The sequence below is a fragment of the Triturus cristatus genome, chromosome 5_1, assembly GCF_964204655.1.
Source record: "Triturus cristatus chromosome 5_1, aTriCri1.1, whole genome shotgun sequence".
In the NCBI taxonomy this organism is placed as follows: Eukaryota; Metazoa; Chordata; class Amphibia; order Caudata; family Salamandridae; genus Triturus; species Triturus cristatus.
Genome location: NC_140587.1, coordinates 414,160,339 through 414,181,431, shown reverse-complemented (window position 1 = coordinate 414,181,431; position 21,093 = coordinate 414,160,339). Strand labels below are relative to the sequence as shown.

Sequence of the window (21,093 nt, the reverse complement as noted above, 5' to 3'; positions counted from 1 at the left end):
TATGTTGAATATGGAATATGCTACTTACCAGTATGCATCTGTTCTTGGCATGTAGAGCTGCAGAGTTGTACACTTAGCATAGATCGCCATCTGGTGTTGGGCACGGATGTTTGCAGTTTGTTTTTGTTCTTTGGACAGTCTTTGGAAGTCACGAGTTCGGTGACTCCTCCTTCGGTCCGTACTGCGCATGGGCTTCGGCTCCATCCTCAGATTGTTTTTCGCCAACAGGGAAATGATGGAGTGTAGTAATAACAGTGAGAAACCCATGTGTGTTGTATCTAAATAAGATGGACTGGAACGGATACAGGTAGCCGGGGGGGCGTGTACAACTCTGCAGCTCTACATGCCAAGAACAGATGCATACTGGTAAGTAGCATATTCCGTTCGAGGCATATGAGCTGCAGATTGTACACTTAGCATAGATTATATAGCAGTACCCAACCTTAGCGACGACCACCGGTATCCGTTGCAGTGGTTTGAAAAAGTGTCTTTAGTACAGCCTGGCCCACACTAGCTTGCTGCTTGGAATGCACATCTACACAGTAATGTTTTGTGAAGGTGTGCGGTGTTGACCATGTGGCTGCTTTGCAGATGTCATCTAAGGGTATGTTCCCTAGAAAAGCCATAGAAGCCCCTAACTTTCTTGTAGAGTGGGCTTTAGGTGGAACAGATAATGTTCTTTTTGCCTTTTGATAGCAAATTTGTATGCACTTTACAATCCACCTAGCTATCCCTGATTTAGAGATGGGGTTGCCTTTATGTGGTGGAGAAAAGGAGACGAACAATTGTTTAGTCTTCCTGAAAGGTTGCGTTCTTTGTATGCAATACAGCAAAGCCCTCTTAACATCAAGTGTGTGTAAAGCCCTTTCTGCAACAGATTGAGGTTGCGAGAAGAAGACCGGTAATTCCACCGATTGATTGAGATGGAAGGGGGAAATGACCTTGGGCAGAAACTTCGGATTTGTACGAAGTATGACCTTGCTGTGATGTATTTGTAGGAAGGGTTCCTGTATAGTGAACGCTTGTATTTCACCAACCCTTCTAAGGGAAGTGATAGCTACGAGAAAAGCTGTTTTCCAGGTGAGAAACTGTAGCTCACATTTATGCATTGGTTCGAAAGGCGGACCCATTAGCCGTGTAAGAACTAAATTTAGATTCCATACAGGGGAAGGTGGTGCCCTGGGAGGAATTACTCGTTTAAGGCCTTCCACAAAGGCTTTAATAGCAGGCACTGTGAACAGTGATAAATGCTGCCTGTTTTGTAGATAAGCAGCGATCGCTGCTAGGTGTAGGCGTATGGATGAATATGCCAGGTTACACCTGTGAAGATGGAGCAGATAGCATATGATGTGCTGTATGGATGCATCTAAAGGGTTGATTGTATTGTTACGGCAGTAAATTACAAATCTTTTCCACTTTGCGGCATAGCATGCTCTAGTGGTAGGACGTCTGGCTTCCATGATGATGTTCATGCAATCAGGGGGAAGGTTAAGGTATCCAAATTCTAAGATTTCAGGAGCCAGATCGCAAGGTTGAGCTGAGCTGGGTCCGGGTGCCTGATTTCTCAATCGTTCTGGGTTAGGAGGCATGGGGATAGGTGCAGTTTTTGATGTGGTACCACTGATAGTTGTAGTAGTGTGGTGTACCACGGCTGCCTGGCCCACGTCGGAGCTACTAGAATGAGTGTGAGGGAGTGTTGTTGTAGCTTCCTTACCACTAATGGAATTAGTGGGAGAGGTGGAAAGGCGTATGCAAATCTGCCTGACCAGTTCATCCATATCGCATTGCCCTTGGACAATGGGTGTGGGTATCTGGCGGCGAAGCTTGGGCATTTTTTGTTTTCGTAGGTGGCGAAGAGGTCTATGTGAGGATGCCCCCACTGTTGGAAGAATGGGTGAAGAACTTGTGGATGCAGTTCCCATTCGTGTAGTTGTTGTGTTTGTCTGCTGAGCAGATCTGCCATGGTGTTTTGTACGCCTGGAACGTGCTGTGCCAGGAGAAAGATGTTTTGGGGAATTGCCCATCCATATGCTCTGGGCTAAGCGGGAGAGCTGGGGAGAGTGTGTCCCCCCCTGTTTTTGGATATAATACATTGCAGTCATGTTGTCTGTGCGAATGAGGACTGCTTTGCCCGAAATCTGTTTTTGGAAAGATTTTAGGGCTAGAAAGATCGCCGAGAGCTCCAGATGGTTGATGTGGAGCGATTTTTGCTGTGGCGTCCATAGACCTTGCATTGTGAGGTGTAGGAGGTGCGCTCCCCAGCCGGAGAGCGATGCGTCCGCTGTTAGAATCACCTGAGGAACCGGGTCCAGGAACTGCCGCCCTTTGGAAAGGTTTGTGGTGTTCCACCACTGCAGAGAGTGATGGGTGCGGCCGTCCACCAACACCAGATCTGTCAGCTGACCCTGGGCCTGGTTCCACTGTTGTGCTAGGCACTCTTGAAGTGGACGCATGTGGAGTCTTGCATGGGGCACTATGAAAATGCAAGACGCCATCATTCCTATGAGCTTCATAAACACTCTTGCTGGAAGAGAGTGTTGAGGAAGGAATGTTTTGCGTAAGGCTTGAATGCTTGTGATTCTGGCTGAGTTTGGATAGGCAATACAGTTGGAGGTGTCTATAGTGGCCCCGAGATATTGCTTTGTGTGAGATGGTATGAGGTGGGACTTTTGGTAGTTCACCGTGAAGCCTAGCTAGTGGAGCAGTTGGATGGTGCGGTTTGTATGTTGCACACATTGGTCGTAGGACGCGGCTTTTATCAGCCAGTCGTCTAAGTAAGGGAAGACGTGAATATGTTGACGTCTGAGGTGTGCTGCTACTACCGCTAGGCATTTGGTAAACACCCGTGGTGCGGTGGTGACCCCGAAGGGGAGAACCGTGAATTGGTAATGCTGCCCGTCCACCACGAACCTGAGGTACTTCCTGTGAGAGGGGTGTATTGGAATGTGAAAGTATGCGTCTTTCAGGTCCAAGGTAGTGAGAAAGTCTCCCTGACAGAGGAGCGAGAGGACTTGTTGTAGGGTGACCATGTGGAAATGGTCTGAATGTATGTAGGCATTTAGAGGCCGGAGGTCCAGAATGGGCCTCAGGGTCCCGTCTTTCTTTGGTATTAAGAAATATAGAGAGTAGACCCCTAGATTTTGCTGATTGACGGGGACCTGCTCTATAGCGTGTTTTTGGAGGAGGGAGAGTACCTCCTGTTTGAGCAGTGTGGAATGTTCTTGAGACATTGGACGGTGCCTTGGTGGGATATTGGGTGGGGTAGATGTTAGCTCGAGACAGTACCCTGACCGAATGATTTGGGTCACCCATTTGTCCGATGTTATGGACTCCCATGCGTGGATAAAGTTTTGTAGTCTGACCCCGACCGGAGTGGGATGGTCTGGGGGGAGCGGAGGGAAGTCATTGTGCGGGCGGGGTGGCAGAACGGGTGGTGTTAGTTTTGCCCCTGCCCTTATTGTTGTTGCCTCTGTAACCACCCCTTTGGTTGCCCTTTGAAAAGGTATTTTGAGGAGGGGACTTGTAGGAGGTAGAGGCACTATCGGTGGAGAAGCCTCTGCCTGTGCCACGAAAGGATGAGCGTCGAAAGGAACGTTTAGAGGCCTGTGTTTGGAGTGCCCCCATAGACTTTGCTGTGTCTGTGTCCTTTTTCATCTTTTCCAACGCTTCGTCCACCTTTGGCCCAAAGAGAGTTTGTTGGTCAAAAGGGTGATTGAGTATGGACGCCTGGACTTCAGGCTTGAACCCTGAGATCCTGAGCCAGGCATGGCGACGAAGCAGGACACTGGTATTTATGGCTCTAGAAGCAGTGTCGGCTGCATCGAGGGCACACTTAATGGAGGTGTTTGTAATTAGTTTACCCTCCTGTATCAGGTCATGAGCCTTGCGCTTGTGTTTTTCGGGGAGGTGTTGCATAAGAGCCTCAAGTTCGTCGTAATGTGCTCTGTCATAGCGCGCAAGTAGTGCTTGTGTATTTGCAATGCGCCACATGTTTGCAGCTTGGGAGGCGGTGCGTTTGCCAGACGCGTCTAAAAGTTTCGATTCCTTGTCTGGCGGTGGGGCTTCTGAGGACTGGGAGTTAGCCCGCTTTCTAGCTGTGGAGACAACTAGGGAATCTAAGGGAGCAGGGCCCTTAATGTATGCAGGGTCTGTGGGTGCCGCCTTGTACTTTTTCTCTATTCTAGGGTTCAGTACCCTGGCCCTGACAGGGTTTCTGAACACCTCTGCAGCATGCTTGGTGACACCTTTAAGCATGGGCAAAATAGACGTGGATTTGTCCTGAATGTCAAATGTGTCCAGTAGGAAGTAGTCTTCCACTGGTTCGCTGTGCATGTCCACCCCATGGTAGTGTGCTGCTCTCTGCACTAGGTGATGAAACCCTAAGGAGTCCTCTGGAGGAGACGGCCTGGATGGGTATAGGTCGTCCTGAGGCATATCAGGTATGTCAGGGTTGTGGTAGTCTTCCCATGGGTCTGGGGTCCCCGGTGGAGTGGGGTCCATTGGGGCGTCTGCCGGGTCCCCGTCATCCGGATCTGGGGACGGGGTCGGGGAGTGATGAGGTAAGGGTGGCGGAGACCTGGGAGGGGCAGGGGGTGGAGGAAGTGGAGGAGGCAGAGGAGGAGGTAGTGGGGAGGGCACTCTGAGGGGAGAAGTAGCAGAGTCCTTCCGTTTGGGTGGTGGAGGAGAAGCCGGAGTGTCAAGGCGTCTTTTCTTGACAATTAAAGTCAATAGCCCAGTCTTTGGATCTTTTGCAAAGGGTCTGGTGTAAACAGAGCCAGTGGCGCCGAATCGTCCGCTGGCGTCGATGATTTCGGAGCCGAGGGCTTCGATGGTTTCTGTGCGCCATGCTTTTTTGGGGCCTCCGGTTTTTTCGGCGTTTTCGGCGCCGGAGCGTCGGTGCCGACAGATTTGTGTTTGGTCGGCACCGAGAGTCCAGGCTTCGGCACCGGTGGCTTCGGAGTCGAGCTGGGTATGACTTTCTTCGGTGCCGGATGGTGTTTTTCGGCACCAGGTATCGGCTGGCTCGTGCCTGACGACGTCGTCCTCCTGCTCGGTGTGTAGTTGCCCCGAAGCTTCGGCGCCGTCTCCGAAGATGTCCGGTGGAGCTGCGGATGATGAGTGCGCCATGGTGCGTCGAGCTCTTCGATCCCGGATGGTCTTTTTTGATCGAAAAGACTTACAGGCGGGGCAGTCTCTGGCCTCGTGTTCTGGAGAGAGGCAAAGGTTACACACCTGATGGAGGTCGGTGTGGGGAAATTTAGACCCACATTTTGGGCACTTTTTGAACGGAGTCCTTTCCATCGGCCGGGACCGGAGTCGAGGAGGGCCCGAAGGCCGGTGCCGATGTACGGAATGGAGAAAAGTGCCGCTTCGAGAGATGAAGATATGATGAAGAAACTCGAAGAACGAGGATTTTCCGTCGAAGCTGGAACCGTAGAAGTTCGAAGCTGGAGCACGAAGTATCACATCCGAGCCCGATGGCGGAAAAAAACAATCTGAGGATGGAGCCGAAGCCCATGCGCAGTACGGACCGAAGGAGGAGTCAACGAACTCGTGACTTCCAAAGACTGTCCAAAGAACAAAAACAAACTGCAAACATCCGGGCCCAACACCAGATGGCGATCTATGCTAAGTGTACAATCTGCAGCTCATATGCCTCGAACACTTAGTTCTTTTCTCTGTGCGGTACGTGTTCCATTGCATGTTTTTCCTGTAATTCTTGTACTTCTTTAACTAGATGACATGGTTCTTCTTTGGAATGTCTTTCTTTGGTGCTTTGTCTGGAGGTTGTTTGGTTAGCTCTATGCAGTAACCATACTGAATTATGTTTAAAATCCACTTGGCTGTGGTTATTTCCCTCAATTTTTTATGGAAAAATTGTAGTCTGCCTCCTACTGGGGTGGTATGTTGAAGGAACTGTAAATGTATCTGTGTGTACCCTCAGTGTTGCTGAGTGTACTGATTTGTGATTGAAGTCACTTAGTTGAGGTTTGTTGCTTCCCCTTGTGGCTGTCCTCTGCCACGGAAACACCCATGAAAGGATGCTCTTTCTTGGTACTGCCATCTTTGCTGTTTTCCCTGCTGTGTACCCTGGTTTCCAGCTTTGTATGTTTGCTGGTAACCTTGATGAGAGGTAGCAGGTTGTTGCGTATCCCTATCTCCTTGATGGTGTTCCTCTACGTAAGCCCCTGAACTGGAGAGCCACCATGGACCTCGCAGTTTCGCTGTCCTTTTTCAATTGATTGAGTTTCTCATCAACCACACTCCCAAACAATTGTTCACCATTGAACAGGGAGTTAATGATGTTACTCTGAACTTCAGGCTTGAATCCAGAAATTCTAAGCCATGCGTTTCTCCTTTCTGTGATTCCGATCATCATTTATTTGCTTGATGTTTCAGCAGCATCTAAGGCAGATTTTATGCATGTAATTGCAATACTTTTCCTTTGTTCTACCAGGTGGGTAGCCCTCTTTTGGAATTGTTCAGGAAGGTTCTTCAACAACTCTCCTACTTCTTTCCAATGTTGGTATGCGTGTCGGTTCAACAATGCATTTGAATTGGCTATGCGCCATTGATTCGCTGCACTCCTTTCCACTATCCTTCCTACCAGGTCCATCCTCTTGCTTTCTTTGTCTGGAGGTGGTCCCATTGTAGTTGGTACATCTGCTCTTTTCCTTGCCGTTGATGTCATAATGGAGTCAGCCGGCACCGATCGCCTGATGTTGAATATGCTACTTACCAGTATGCATCTGTTCTTGGCATGTAGGGCTGCTGACATTCATATCTGTGCATAGATCGCCGCCTAGTGTTGGGTCCGGATGATTGCACGTTGTTGTCCTGGAAGAGTCTTCGAAGTATCCTGGGATAGGTGACTCCTCCCCTGGACTACAGTGCGCATGGGCATCCTCTCCATCCTCAGATTGTTTTTCGCCATTGTGGCAGTGATGGAGTAGATACAGAAAGTGATGACCATGCTTTACAGTAATTCTGAGAGCTGCAGCTGCTACAGGCGCCGGGGAGGAGGGAGGGCGATATGAATGTCAGCAGCCCTACATGCCAAGAACAGATGCATACTGGTAAGTAGCATATTCAGTTCGAGGCATGTGGGCTGCTGAATTCATATCTGTGCATAGAATACATAGCAGTGCCCTCTATTAGCGGCGGCTACCAGTGCCAGCTGCAGCGGTCTGAAAAAGAGTTTTGAGAACAGCCTGTCCTACAGCTGCCTGCTGTTTCGATTGTACATCTACACAATAGTGTTTGGTAAATGTATGTGTAGTGGACCAGGTGGCTGCTCTACATATATCATGCAAAGGAATGTTTCCTAGGAAAGCCATGGAGGCCCCTAACTTACGCGTTGAGTGGGCTCGTGGGGGAATCGTTAAAGTGCGTTTAGCCTTTTGATAGCAAATTTGAATACATTTAACGATCCATCTGGCTATACCCGCTTTGGAGATAGCGTTACCTTTGTGGTGTGGGGCAAAGGCAACGAAAAGCTGTTGTGTTTTCCTAAAGGGTTTGGTCCTGTCGATAGAATACATGAGGGCCCTCTTTACATCTAGGGTATGGAGTGCCCTTTCAGCGACAGTCTGTGGGTTTTGAAAGAAAACCGGCAGTTCAATAGTCTGATTCATGTGGAACTGCGATACCACCATGGGCATGAACTTGGGGTTGGTACGTAGTATGACCCTTTTGGCGTGAACTTGTATAAATGGCTCTTGGACGGTTAGTGCCTGGAGTTCACTAACTCTTCGTAAAGAAGTTATCGCTACTAGGAAAGCTACTTTCCAGGTAAGGAATTGAATCTCGCATGAGTGTAGAGGTTCAAAGGGTGGACCCATCAGGCGTGTGAGGACCAAGTTGAGGTTCCACATCGGAGCCGGTGGGTGGCTTGGAGGAATGACTCGTTTGAGTCCTTCCAAGAATGCTTTGATGGCAGGCACTCTGAATAAAGAGGTGCTGCCTGGTCTGTAGATAGGCGGATATTGTGGTCAAATGGACACGTATAGAGGTGTACGCCAGATTGCATCGGTAGAGGTGTAATAGGTAAGGAACGCGTTACTTACCTGTAACTGCGGTTATCCAGTATTGGTATCTTTCATAGATTCACATGCCTGAATCATTCCCCGTCGTCGGGAATGGGAGTCGCCGGTAAATAACAAAGTAATGTCCAGAAGACATAAGACAGCCATAGGCCTCAGAGGCCTTAGCTTAGTAAGCTATCCACGTCCTTATGTAAAAAGGACCAAATTTTGGCCAGAGCCAATCAGCTAACACCACCCTCTAGAACCTTCCTGGTAGGAGCTCTAGTCCCTCAGATTTTCGTGAGCACAGTGCTAAGCAGCTGTATACTGAGAGATCCGAGAGAGCCCTTCCAGGGGAGGCGGGTGGGTTGCATGTGAATCTATGAAAGATACCAATACTGGATAACCGCAGTTACAGGTAAGTAACGCGTTCCTTATCCAGTATTAGGGTATCTTTCATAGATTCACATGCCTGAATCAGAGTAGCAAGCAGTGAAAAAGCACATTTCGAAAGATATGGATAACATACAGGTATTAGATAACCACATCTATCTGAGATAAATAACAGTACTACTGTAAAGCAATGAATAAGTAATGCATACATTATAGTGCGAAATGTGCATAAACTCAGGATGGTGGGATGAAAGAAAGGGCTCACCTCTATTTAAAAAGATGACGTAGTACCGCTTGGCCCACTGACGCATCCTTCATGATCTCCGCATCGAGGCAGTAATGCTTGGTGAAGGTATGCGGCGTCTTCCATGTGGCCGCTCTACAAATATCCACAATGGGCACCCCAGCAAAAAGAGCCATGGAAGTAGACATGGCCCTTGTGGAGTGGGCACGGACCGTTGTTCTCAACGGACGTCCTGCCTGTTGGTGACAGAAAGAAATGGCCGAAGAAATCCAGCGGGAAATGCTCTGTTTTGTGAGCGGAAGCCCTCTTCGAGGTCTGCTGTAGGCTATGAATAGCTGATTTGATTTACGAAAAGATTTCGTTCTCTCAATGTAAAATTTCAAGCAACGCTGAATGTCTAGTGAATGTAGAGTTCGTTCCGCCACTGTTTGTGGATTTGGGAAGAATGATTGTAAAACAATAGGTTCGTTGAGGTGGAAGTGAGATGGAACCTTGGGAATGAAAGCTGGATTTGTGCGGAGAAGGACTATCCTTTTTGAATTGCAGGAATGGGTCCTGGATAGAGAATGCTTGGAGCTCTCCCACTCGCCTTGCCGAGGTGAGAGCTAGTAGAAGTGCCACCTTCCAGGAAACAAATTTAAGGTCAGCTCTGTGGATGGGCTCAAACGGGTGCTTCATTAATTGAGCTAGAACTATGTTAAGGTGCCAGGCCGGTGGAACAGGCTTTACTGGAGGGAATGTGCGAAACAGTCCTTTCATGAATTGCTTTATGAGTCTATGAGACCATAAAGAGGGGCCGGAAGAAGATCTTCTGAAACGTGAGATTGCAGCTAGGTGAACTTTAATGGAGGCATGAGCAAGACCAGATTCTGCCAGATGTAAAAGGTAGGGTAAGACTTGTTCTGGGGTGGAAGAGAAAGGATGCAACTTATTCGTCTTACACCAGATACAGAATCTTTTCCACTTGAGTGAGTAGGTCTTGTTGGTACTATCTGCTCGAGCCCGAGCTAGAATTCGTCTGCAGTCTGGAGGAATGTCTAGGCCCCGAAACTCTCTGAACTCAGGAGCCAAGCTGATAACCTGAGAGAGGCTAGATCCGGATGTTGAATCTGCTGATCGCTGAGCGTCAGAAGAGATGGAAACGTTTTCAGCCTGATCGGAGGTTCCTGGGAGAGGAGGTGAAGTTCCGAGAACCAGTGTTGGCGTGGCCAAGCTGGGGCTATCAATATCAAAGTGCAAGGTTCCGCCTTCATCTTCCGTAGTACCCTGGGGATCAGGGGAAATGGCGGAAAGGCGTATGCAAAGACGTTGCACCATGCTATCGAAAAGGCATTCCCCAGGGATCTTGGTTGGGGATGCCAGCTGGCAAAGTATTGGCATTTGGTGTTGCGTTGGGTGGCGAATAGGTCCAGCTGAGGTGTGCCCCATTGGGCGAAGATATTGTTGAGGACCTGCTGATCCAGTTCCCACTCGTGGCACGCTGCCTGTCTCCTGCTTAGATAATCTGCCAACACATTGTGGGTGCCTGGAACATAATCTGCTCGGAGAGAGATGTTGTGGCGGAGCAGCCAGTTCCAGATTTTCTGCGATTCGCGCGAAAGTGTCAGTGAACGAGTCCCTCCCTGCTTGTTCAGGTAGTGCATTGTCGTGGTGTTGTCTGTCCGGACAAGCACTACTGAGTTCTTTATCCTCGGGAGGAAAGCCACTAGAGCTAGGTAGACTGCTCGGAGCTCTAAAAGGTTGATATGAAGCATTTTCTCCGAAAGGGACCACTTTCCGCTTATCTGTAGCTCCTGAAGGAAAGCTCCCCAGCCTTCCAAGGAGGCGTCCGTGGTGATTATATGAGGAGTAGCAGGAAGCAAGAAAGGCAAGCCTTGCGAAAGGTTCTTGGGGCGAACCCACCATTGCAGAGCCTGTTTGATCGCCGGGGTTACTTGGATGACGTCGTCGAAAGACCCTGTACACTGGATCCACTGGTTCGACAGAGCCTCTTGTAGGGGTCGCATCCGTAAGCGGCAATGTGGGATTAATAGAATGCAGGAGGACATCATCCCGAGGAGGGATTTGAAGAGGCGCACCGAGAGTGTCTTTCTTGTCATTACCTGGAGTGCCAGAGATTGAAGTTTGTCCTGGCGTTCCTGTGACGGGAATGCTTTCCTGTGGATGGTGTCTAGTGTGGCTCCCAAAAATTGCATGCATTGGGATGGTTGCAGGACAGATTTGTCGTGGTTGAGAGTGAGCCCCAGTGACTCTAAGAGTGTCAGACAAGCGTTGCAAGATCTTATCACGCCTTCTTGTGATGGGGACTTGATAAGCCAGTCGTCTAAATACGGGAAGACTTGGTGGTGGGAACGGCGTAGGTACGCCGCCACTGGTGCTAGGCATTTGGTGAAAATGCGTGGCGCCGATTTGAGCCCAAAAGGCAGAACCCGAAACTGGTAATGCCTGCCCGCCACCATGAAACGCAGGAACTTCTTGTGGTTGCGGTGTATTGGGACATGAAAATAGGCGTCCTGAAGGTCCACCGACACCATGTAGTCGTTTGCGTTGAGTAAATGCAAAACCTCCTGTATGGTAATCATTCGAAACGACTGTTTTTTCAGAAATTTGTTGAGATTTCTGAGGTCCAATATGGGTCTCCATTTTTTCTCTTTCTTTCGGATGAGAAAGAAATGGGAGTAGAACCCTCTCCCTCGTTGGCTTAGGGGAACTTTCTCTATAGCTCCCTTTAGAAGCATAATCTTTATTTCTTGGAGTAATGGGCGCAGGTTTTTGTGAGCCCTTTGGCGGGGAGGAGTTTGAGGAGGAATTTGTATGAATTCCAGGGAATGGCCGAATTGTATTAATTGGAGGACCCATCGGTCCGTAGTTATCGTTTGCCAATTTTTGAGAAAATGGGAGATTTTTCCGCCAATCTTGTAGGATGGAGACAAGTTTGTGACCGGCTGCATCTGGAAGTCATTGCCGCCGCGCGGCACCCTTTTGTCTTCCTCCTCTGTTACGAAAGGAAGTTTTGTGGTAAGACGACTGTTGTCGCTGCTGAGATTGTGGACGGTACTGCTGGGAAGAGGAGAAAGAGGAACGCTGTTGAAAGTCTCCTCTGGAGGAAGTCTGACCTCTTCCTCTGGACCCACGAAAGGAAGGGTTCCGAGATTGCAGAGACCCCAGGGCTCTGGCAGTATCTGTATCTTTTTTGATACCTTGCAATGCCTCGTCAATAAGAGGACCGAATAGAAGCTGGCCATCATAAGGCATGTCCAGGACTTTTGTCTGGACCTCCGGTCTGAAAGAAGTTGCCTTGAGCCAACCCTGGCGCCGGAGAACAGCCGCACCAGCCAGCTGTCTAAAACCTGTGGAAGCAATATCCATTGCACAGTCTATCAGTTCCGTGGCAGATCGTTCACCCTCCAACAGAATCTTCCTTGCCTCTTCTTTTAAGTCAGAAGGCAAATCCGCTAGATATGGGGCAATGTCCGCCCACATTTGTCGGTTGTACCGTCCCAATAGTGCAGTAGCGTTGGAGGCACGCACTGTCAAGGCTGACATAGAGGAGAAACGTTTCCCTATGTTATCCATACGTCGCCCTTCTTTATCCGGCGGAGCTGTCAACAGCGCAGCTGGGTTGTTTGCCCTCCTCTGCGCAGCCTGAGTGATAACCGAGTCCGGCTTTGGATGGCCTGTAAGACAAACCGGAGCCGTGTCCGGAGCTTTATATTTCTTGTCCAGGCGTGGTAGAACCGGTGGCACTGATGAAGGGTTCTGCATTATCTTTATGCCCTGGTCCCAAATATAATCAATTATCGGAATTGCCCGGACGGACTTCTTGAAGGGTTCCTTAAAGTCATATAAGAAACAGTCTTGTTGATGCGAAGGCATCGGGATCTGGAAGCGCTGCGCCGCTCTTTCAATGATGTTGTGGAAACCGCCGATGTCGTCGGGCGGTGAGTCGGCTGTGGTAGGGACAGGCGAAACAGGAGCCGGAAGGATGTAATCGTCCCATTCATCTTGTTGGGATTGGACGTCCTGGAGTTCTCCTTCCTCAGGTTCCTCCTCCTCCTCCTCCTCGTCCGTGGTGGGCCGAGGCGGAGGTGCCGTCCTCTCCAAAAGCAGTGGAGGCGGTCGTGGCCGTGGAGTGGAAGGCCCCGCAGGCATCGGTGGAGGTGCCGGAGTCGGAAAACGCTGCTTATAGTCCGTTATTAAGAGCTGAAGGTCTGTGACCAAGGCTGCCGGTAGACACACCATGGAAGGTGGAGGCGGCATGTATTCTTGATGAGGAACCTCCTCATAGTCCTGGGGATTGTCTTCGAAATCCGAGACATCCTGGTACTTTACATGAAGCTGTGATGGACTAGTCGCCGCAGGAAAGAGACTAGCGTCATCCGAATCCTCCTCTTCAAAGAGGCGAGTGGGAGGCAAGGTTGAGACCTTACTGGGCGAAGTGAGGGCCGGAGTTAATGCCCGCTTGGTTATTTGTACATGCACAAATGTACCTTGGTCGTCCGTGTCCATACCCCTCAAGGGGCTCGATGGTATAGCTGTAACCGACGTTACAGGTATCAATGCAGTCGACGAGATCGTCGTCGGGGTCGTCGTCAACGACGAGGATGATGAAGACGGTCTCCTCGTCGACGATGACGTCGACGACGGTGATATTCTCGTCGACGGTGTCCTCGTCGACGGTGTCTTCATCGACGATGTTGTCGTCGACGATGATGATGTTGATGAAGCTCTCGTCGACGGTGTCGTCGTCGACCCTTCCGTCGGCAGCTTACTCGACGACGACTTTTTTATGGCTAACGTCGACGGAATTGTCTTGCCTGCCGTCGACGATGGAGTTGTCGTCGTCGAGGACATGGAATGGGATGTCATCGTCGATAGAGTCGTCGTCGACGATGTAACTGAAATCGCTGTCGAAGGAGACTTTCTCGTCGACGCTACTGTCGACATTGTCGTCGACGAGGTGGCAATAGGCTTTTTGAAGGTGTGGGGCATCACCTTAGGAGACAAGCTCCCTGGAACAGGCGAATCCTGGACCTCTGAAGACTTTTTCTGCGTCTTCTTTTGAGGTGGCTGCGACGAAGGGCCGGGCGATGCCACCCTTGGTCTTTTAGATGAGGAGTGAGACGCAACTGAGGAACTCTCACTCTCCTCAGAGGACACCACATCCTTGTCCTTTAGCCTTTGCAGCCAGATTAAAAGGCGCCCCTCTCGGTCTTTCAAGGTCTTAGAAGAGAAAGTCCGACATACCTTGCAGTCCTTAGAACTATGACTGGGATAGAGGCAATACAAGCAGTCCTTGTGTTGGTCGTCGATATGTAGCCTCTTCTTTCCGCAAGAGGCGCAGGGCCTGAATAAACCCTTCTTAGGTGTATCAGCCATGCTGAAAATCCAGAAAGTTGTGAAGAAATACTGTCAAATCCAAAGAAATGAGCAGAGCTCAGTGGAGACTCCCTTAGCACGACGTGCGGTAGAAAATCTGAGGGACTAGAGCTCCTACCAGGAAGGTTCTAGAGGGTGGTGTTAGCTGATTGGCTCTGGCCAAAATTTGGTCCTTTTTACATAAGGACGTGGATAGCTTACTAAGCTAAGGCCTCTGAGGCCTATGGCTGTCTTATGTCTTCTGGACATTACTTTGTTATTTACCGGCGACTCCCATTCCCGACGACGGGGAATGATTCAGGCATGTGAATCTATGAAAGATACCCTAATACTGGATAACAAATAATGTTTTGGATGGATGCGTCTAGCGGGTTGATGTCATTATTATTGCAATAAATGACGAACCTCTTCCATTTGGCTGCATAGCAAGCTCTGGTAGTGGGTCTCCTGGCCTCCTTAATGATGTCCATACAGTCAGGTGGCAGGTTGAGGTAGCCAAACTCTAGGACTTCAGGAGCCAGATTGCCAGGTTCAGCTGTTGCGGATCTGGGTGCTGAACCTCTCCATGGTTCTGCGTCAAATGCTCGGGTTTGACCCGCAGCCGTTGATGCGGCACCACGGAGAGTTCGAGAAAGGTGGTGTACCACGGCTGGCGTGCCCACGTTGGAGCAACCAGGATGAGTGTCAGAGAGTGTTGTCTGAGTTTGCGTGCCACCAGCGGTATTAGTGGTGCCGGGGGAAAAGCGTATGCAAATCTGCCGGACCAGTTCATCCATATCGCATTGCCCTGCGACTGCGGATGTGGGAACCTGGCGGCAAAGCTTTGGCATTTTGCGTTTTCGCTTGTGGCGAATAGGTCTATGTCTGGATGACCCCACTGCTGGAAGTACGGTTGGAGAACTGATGGGTGTAACTCCCACTCGTGCATCTGGTGGCTGTGTCTGCTGAGCAGATCCGCCATCTGGTTGTTCTTGCCGGGGAGGTGTTCCGCCATGAGGAACATGTTCCTCTGAATGGCCCACTTCCACATGCTCTGAGCCAGATGAGACAACTGTGGAGAGTGTGTTCCTCCCTGCTTTTGTATGTAGTACATAGCGGTCATGTTGTCCGTCCGGATCAACACGACTTTGTTGCACAAGTGTACTTTGAATGCTTTCATTGCTAGGAAGATAGCCATCAGTTCTAGAAGGTTGATGTGCATCTTCTTTTGTTGTATTGTCCATAGTCCCTGCACTGTGTAACTGAGTACATGAGCTCCCCATTCCTGGAGAGACGCGTCCGCTGTCAGTATTATTTGTGGAACAGGCTCTTGGAACGGTCGGCCCTTGCAAAGGTTTTGTGGATTCCACCAATGCAGAGAGTTGTATGCCCGACCGCTCACCAACACTAGGTCTTTCAACTGTCCTTGAGCCGGATTCCACTGACGTGCTAAGCACTCCTGGAGCGGGCGCATATGTAGTCTCGCGTGCGGGACTATGAAAATGCAGGAGGCCATCATGCCTATCAACTGCATGAACACTCGCGCGGGCAGGGAGTGTTGTGGTTTGAACTTGGAAATCAGCATCTGTATGCGGTTGATTCTCACTAAATTTGGCTGAGCTGTGGCCGCCAGTGTGTCTATGGTCGCACCTAGGTACTGTTGTACGTGTGCGGGCTGGAGATGGGACTTTGGGTAATTTAGTGAGAACCCCAAACTGTGAAGGAGGTGAATGGTGCGGGATATGTGGCTGGCACATTGTTGGGCTGACTTTGGTTGAATGAGCCAGTCGTCCAGGTAAGGGTAGACGTGTATGTGCTGCCTCCGCAGATGTGCCGCTACAGTAGCTAGGCACTTTGTGAAAACCCTGGGTGCTGTCGTCACGCCGAAGGGAAGGACTTTGAACTGGTAGTGCTGCCCCTGAACAGTGAACCTGAGGTATTTTTTGTGTGAGGGGTGAATGGGTATGTGGAAATACGCATCTTTGAGGTCCAGTGTGGCCAGGAAGTCTCCCTGCTTGAGCAGAGGGAGGACTTGCTGTAAAGTGAGCATGTGAAAATGCTCGGAGAGAATGTACCGGTTTAGGGGTCTCAGGTCTAATATAGGTCTGAGCGACCCGTCCTTTTTTGGTTTTAAGAAGTACAGGGAGTACACCCCCGTACCTTGCTCGTGGACGGGTACAACCTCTATTGCACCTTTTAGTAGCATACTTTGCACCTCCTGCTGTAAGAGCGTTAAGTGCTCTGAGGACATAGGACGGTTTTTTGGAGGTATTGTGGGCGGAGTTGAGGTTAATTCTAGGCAGTAACCGTATTTGACAATATCTTTGACCCACCTGTCCGTGGTGATGGAGTTCCACGTGGACAGGAACCTTTGTAGCCTTCCCCCGACAGGTGTTATGTGGTCGGGAGGAAGGGAGAGGGCGTCACTGCTTGTTCTTGGGGGAGGACCTGGTGTTGCCGTAGCCGCGTCCTCTGCCCTTTGTGCTGGAGCCACGATATCCACCCCGGGTGTTTATGTCGTAGGTGCTCTGTGTGTTGCCTTTGTTGTATGTTTGCTGTGACCCCTGTCCTCTACCTGCTCCTCTATTTCCGGGGCGACGAAAGGAGCCGCTCCGAAAGGACTGCGTTTGTAGAGCCCCCATGGAATTTGCAGTGTCCGTGTCTTTTTTTATTTTCTCTAGGGTGGTGTCAACCTCCGGCCCGAATAAGTAGTCGGGGTTGACAGGTTGGTTGAGGATGTTATTTTGTACCTCAGGTTTGAATCCGGAGATTCGCAACCAGGCATGTCGTCGCAACATGACGCTAGTGTTTATGGCTCTGGCAGCTGTATCCGCGGCATCCAGTGCACACTTAATGGATGCATTTGTGAGGAGCTGTCCCTCCCTGATGAGGATCTCTGCACCTTCTTTGTATTGGTCAGGGAGATGTTGGAGTAGTTGTTCTAATGTGTCGTAGTGTGCTCGATCGTAGCGAGCGAGGAGCGCCTGAGTATTGGCAATACGCCATATGTTAGCCGCCTGTGCGGCAACTCGTTTGCCGGAGGTCTCTAGCACCTTGGACTCTTTGTCCGGGGGAGGAGCATCACCTGTTGTTTGCGAGTGTGCCCTCTTGCGAGCATTCGCAACTACAATTGAATCCAAAGGTAACTGGCCTCTAATGTAGGTGGGGTCCCCAGGCGCCGATCTGTATTTTTTGTCGATCCTGGGGTTTATTACTCTTGCCCTGGTGGGTTCCTTGAAGATGTCCTTTGCTGGTTTGAGGACACCCTTCAACATAGGTAGAGTTTTAATGTTCCTTTCTGAGGATGCGAAAGTGTCCATGAGAAAGTCGTCCTCTACGGTGTCAGAGTGAAGTTGCACCCCATGATTGGCCGCAGCACGTTCAATTAAGGCGTTGAACGCGGCAGTGTCCTCTGTGGGAGATGTTTTTGCTCCATAGAGTTGCGGGTCCTGTGCATCTATAGGTGCACCGGAGTCGACAGGGTCATCCCAAGCTTGATCAGGGTCCGGTTGGCCTTGAGGGTCCATTTCTCCGGGGTAGGGGACGTGGTCACCCATGTAGTCCTCCAAAACATCTGTGTCGGAGTGTGTGGGAGAGAAGGACAGTGGATCCTGGTAGGGGGAATGGAGAGGTTCGTAAAGAACCGGTTCCGAAACCACTGGCAGCTTTCTTTTAAGTGGGATCCGGAAGGAGTCCAAAGCTGGCTCTGAAGTTATTCTCCGTTTGTGGAGCAGCATCCTGCCGGTGTCGGCGTCGATGATATGTGACGGAGACGTCTCCGCAGGAGAACATTCGGCAGGCGTGATTGTGGTGTGGGTGACCCGTGTCCTGATTTGGAACATTTTCGGGGCCGTGGATGGCGGCAGGCCAAAAGTAATGTTGGCCGGTGCCGAAGAGGCTGTTGGAGCTTTTATTGGCTCGGAGCCCGATGTGTCCTGGAGGACTGTTTTGTGTTTGGTGCCGTGCGCAGCAACGGGCCGCACCTGGAGCGCCATCGATTTCTTTGCGCCGACCGGTTCCGTAGAAGCGGGCGTGGACTTTTTCGGCGCCGGTGAGTCATCGAGTCGAGGGGTGGTAATGGCCGTCGACGTTTTCGATGAGTGTGCCTTTGGTGGTGCTGTCGAAGCGGTGTGAGACGCAGCAGGCAGTTTGACCTTTGGGGTCGGAGTCGATTGCGTCGGTGCCGGGAGCCGAGTAGGTTTGGTGGCACCGAAGGTCTTCTTCCGTATGTCGACGCCGGCCGTTGCAAGCTCGGCACCGAAGTCTCGTTTGGTGCGCTCGGTGCCGATGGGTTTTGCTGGCGTCGAAGGTGTGGTGGGCCTCGATCCGACCAGCGTTACTTTCGGTTTTGGTTTCGGTTGAACCAATACAGCTTTCGGTTTCGAAGAAGGGAAACCAGCCGGTTTGGGTATTAATGGCTGCCGCTGAATGTCCGAGGCCGGGCCAGAGGGCGGGGCCGAAGAACTGCGGGATAGGTCTTGGGTAAGGCCCGAAGGCGATCCCTCGACCGGAGCCATAGACTGGCGCACTGGGATGTCCTCAGTCTGTACGGGTAGGCCTTGCTCGTCATCGGAGCTACTCTCTTCGGCCCCTAAGGCCTCATTGTAGTCTCCTACCTCGGTGTCGTCTTCGTCTCTGCGAAAGAGGCTTTCTTCAACGTCTTCCGAGCCGGAGTCGTGTTCGGAAACGGGGCTGGAGGGTAGGTTCTACACGTCTTCGACATCTTCGGTCTCAGCGCTGAAGATGTCGGCCGGGGCCGGTGCCGCTTGCTGCGCTTCGAGTCTCGCTGCTCGTCGATTCCGGAGAGTCTTCTTGGATCGGAATCGGGCACAGGCCATACATGTAGATTCGTCGTGATCTGGTGAAAGGCATTTGTTGCACACCGGATGGACGTCGATGTGGGGATATTTCGCATTACATACCGGACACCGCTTGAATGGTGTCCTCGATTCCATCGTCGATGGTCGGGTAGGAAGCGAAAAAGTTGGTTCTGGAAGTTAGTAAACTAACAAGATACTATCGATACCGATCGGGAACAGTACCGACGCGAACTAAAGGCCTTTTGGCCTAGAAAAAGTTTTTCCTAACTTGAGTCAAGATAAGCACATCGGAACCCAATGGCGGAAAAAAACAATCTGAGGATGGAGAGGATGCCCATGCGCACTGTAGTCCAGGGGAGGAGTCACCTATCCCAGGATACTTCGAAGACTCTTCCAGGACAACAACGTGCAATCATCCGGACCCAACACTAGGCGGCGATCTATTCACAGATATGAATTCAGCAGCCCACATGCCTCGAACATATGGGGTCTTTAGAAGAGTGTTTGTACTTATTTTCAGCTCTTGGGAGTTATAGCCTTGCATGCAGCTGGCTCCTTGAATGCCTCTTTCCCCTGGTCTAGTACGCTTGGTAGTATTGGGAGAAATTGATTTGATTGTGTAGGTATTACTGTCTCTAATAAACATGATTGCGGTTTTTCCTCCTCCAGTGGCACCCCATAAGTGTCTGTTGCCTTTTTAACCACTTGATTATACATGCTAATGTTATCTGGGGCTTAATGCCTGGAAGGATACGTCTCTACAGCCTCCTCCAGTGACTCAGCGTCGAGATCTTGATTCTCCGAGATCGCAGATTCAGTATATGTTTGTTCATCTTAGTCGACGTCATCCCCGAAGAATGATTCTTGCTCTTCGACTGGCTCAGGGATTGTCGTCGATATCAGTTAATCGACGACTGGCTTCCCTTCCGTATTGTTTTCGGCGGAACCTTGAAGTGCTTCAAACTTTCGTTGAAGTCTCTTTCGTTGTAGTATATTTGCCATTTCGGCTTCGAGCCTTTTCCTTTCTATCTCAACTGTGTGTGTTTCAGCGTCGAGATCTTCGGCCTTTCGTTTTTCGCTCGTTGACGCCGAAGCGGTCGACGGCGGTTGCTTGTGCCTCTTTTCGACGCCGATGTGTCCTTTGAGTGTCTTGACGTCTTCGTCCTTTCGAGGACCTTTGCCGCTTCGGAGCACTTATCCAAGGATCCTATGGTGTGTTTTGGTTTGGATGTCATCGCGGTCGAAGCTTTCGATGCTGGGGCGCCTTTTGTTAGTTTAGAGCGGGTTTTGAGAGACTTCTGGTTTTTTGAGGTCAACGACTCCCTTACCTCTTTCGAAGTCTTCTTTTCGACCTCCGCGACCAAAACGTATTTCCTAGTCGCCCTCTGGCCCTTCGGCGACATTATCTTCCTCTTCACTGGAGAGGCCCAGGTCTCGCAACGAAGGCGGTGGTCCTTGGCCCTGCATGTTGATTGGCTCGTCACTGTATTTCTCTCACTCTCAAAGTCTTCGGGGTGAAGACCGAGCAGGCCTTGCTGTCGGCGCTCTGATGATCCAGCGGCCGGCCGAGGTTACAGACTGGGTGCTGATTCTTCTGTGCGTACATGTGGTGACAGTTCTGACAAAATTTGAACAGTGTTTTGTCCATTACTGCGCCCAGCGAACCCCCTGCATGCGCATTCTCCGATTATGATCTAAGATCTTGATTCTAGACTCCTCGTTGACCTCCGGTCGCCCCCAGGAAGTCAAAAGAACTTCCTCATGGTGTTTCTCCTTTATTTTCTTCAATTCTTCTCTCCACTCTTGGGAGCTTCCCCATAAAGATCCAGACTCAACTGCGGAAAAAAAGTATCTGAAGTGCCGGAGGAAGCCCGTCAACGTCACAGAAGGACACCAAATGGTACTACGTCGTCGGCGCCCACCAACAGCAATTATTTTTTTTTAAATAATAAAAAAAAATACTACAATTCCGGACACAACCACGAGATGGTGGAATAATGCACAGCATAGTGAATCCAGAAAAGATTCACGCTGCAAAACTACTTTTACCTTTACCTACCTTTGGGGTTCCACTTTGGTATAGTCTACACTGAGCTAGTATTGACATGGTGTACAATTATGTTCCACATTGTTTTTTCTAGCTAAAACAGCTGTAGTTTTGTCTGTATTGACATTGTTCAGTTTGTTTGCATTGGAAAAGATTTTAGCGCTAGGAAGTGGGTCTTTAACACCTTTAGATGCTGGACAGAGTTTC

The 21,093-nt window shown here is 50.3% G+C and overlaps 1 protein-coding gene across 2 annotated transcripts in view; it reads right to left on the bottom strand.

The window, feature by feature from the left end:
- PABPC1 (poly(A) binding protein cytoplasmic 1) overlaps nt 1–21,093 on the bottom strand; it is a 541,973-nt gene that overhangs the window by 241,388 nt on the left and 279,492 nt on the right. The gene's annotated exons all lie outside the window — the stretch shown is intronic.